Below are 1,794 nucleotides of genomic sequence, written 5' to 3'. Positions count from 1 at the left end.
TATATATATATAAATCCATAATTGGTATGCATATATATATATATCCATAACTGGTAAGCTCAACAAAGTACATAAAATTGGCGAAGCAAAATATATTTTGTCGAATAAACGATTACAGATTAAATCTTAATTCATTCTCATATTTATCTCTTAGTTCTTTAAAGTGGATGAACAGCTTTGAACTTCTCACCCCCCCCCCCCTTAGAACATATATATATATATACATGTATGTAGATAGACAGATATAGAGAGAGAGAGAGAGAGAGACAAATGCACTCACACACATGTGTGTGTATATATATATATATATATATCCAGATATATGCATATATACATGTGTATATACAAATATATCAATATATATATATATACATGTGTATGTATATATATATATGTGTATGTATATATATGTATATATATATATGTGTGTATGTATATATATGTATATATATATGTGTATGTATATATATATATACATATACAAACACACATATACACATACATATAATTGTGTATATACCTACATATGAACAAACATACATTTGCATATTACATATACATACATATATACATACATTTGCATATTACATATACATACATATATACATTTGCATACATACATACATACATACACACACACACAGATGTCTGTGTGCATGACAAATATACACACTAATATATTTCTGTTTGAACTTTACCAGTATTTAATTCTTAACTGTAGATGAGGGGAAAATTAACTGTAGAAATTACATTAACGAAATAATTCATGAAGTGGAACACTGAAGTACGACCATAAGATTTCAGCGGACCGGTTTCGATTTCCATCGGGAATCGTTTCACTCCTTTTACATTAAGCTTGGAAAATACATCAGCATTTGAGAATCCCAGCTTTCTATTCCGTCGCTCTAAATTAATTATATTTTGATTTCGAATCTCGATAAGATTTAAAATCTCAATACTGAACTTGAAGCTGTATCAAGAAACAAAAACCAAATTTTATTATGGGCGATAAAAAGCTGGGCTTTTATTTTCTAAAACTCACAACTGGAACATTTCTACAATGTTTAACAGTACTAAAGTATAGTTATAGCAGTCCAATATACATGTGTGTGTGAATATATATATCGACATCAACAGAGAATAAATAATTAACATGGACTAGTACTCAGATGTTTCTTTGAAATAAAGGAAGAAAGTCAATATATTCACACCGTTGTCCGTAAATACATAGCATCTCAAAACTTGTACGAAACCATATAATGTTGTAGCGTATCGCAGAGAGGTATAAATATTTGCAGGCAAACATTTTGTTTTTCTTTGTTGTAGCTTTAATCAAGTATATAACTAGGGCTTATATATTTTACAGCCGAAGCGTTGTACCATTTGAGATACACCAAGCTGTACTTCATTAATTAAGATATATATATATATAACCAAATTATGTAGTATTCCACGACAAAATCAAATGTAAATGTGGAATTACACTATATACCCATAACACTACAAAGCCACTTGGAAATAAATGTATCGCATGTATATATATATATATTTAATACTTATCGCGAGCTGAATGTATCACATACATATAAATCATGGGATATGATTAATTTTATACTCAAATGTTGCGTGTTTACAGATGCAGGTACTTGTATATCCGCTTCCTCTATGCAACATGTGTAAGCGTATTAAGCATAAACTATTTTAACTATACGTCACATAACTGAATACATAGCACACACATATATATACATATATATATATATACATACATATATATATATATACATATATATA

The 1,794-nt window shown here is 28.4% G+C and overlaps 1 protein-coding gene across 3 annotated transcripts in view; it reads right to left on the bottom strand.

Annotated features, from left to right (window-relative positions):
- LOC106876273 (serine-rich adhesin for platelets) overlaps window positions 1-1,794 on the bottom strand; it is a 141,872-nt gene that overhangs the window by 138,024 nt on the left and 2,054 nt on the right. The window lies entirely within an intron of this gene.

Source organism: Octopus bimaculoides, chromosome 1 (assembly GCF_001194135.2).
Source record: "Octopus bimaculoides isolate UCB-OBI-ISO-001 chromosome 1, ASM119413v2, whole genome shotgun sequence".
Classification (NCBI taxonomy): Eukaryota; Metazoa; Mollusca; class Cephalopoda; order Octopoda; family Octopodidae; genus Octopus; species Octopus bimaculoides.
Note: the sequence above shows the minus strand (reverse complement) of the source record. Positions and strands in the feature narration are given on the sequence as shown.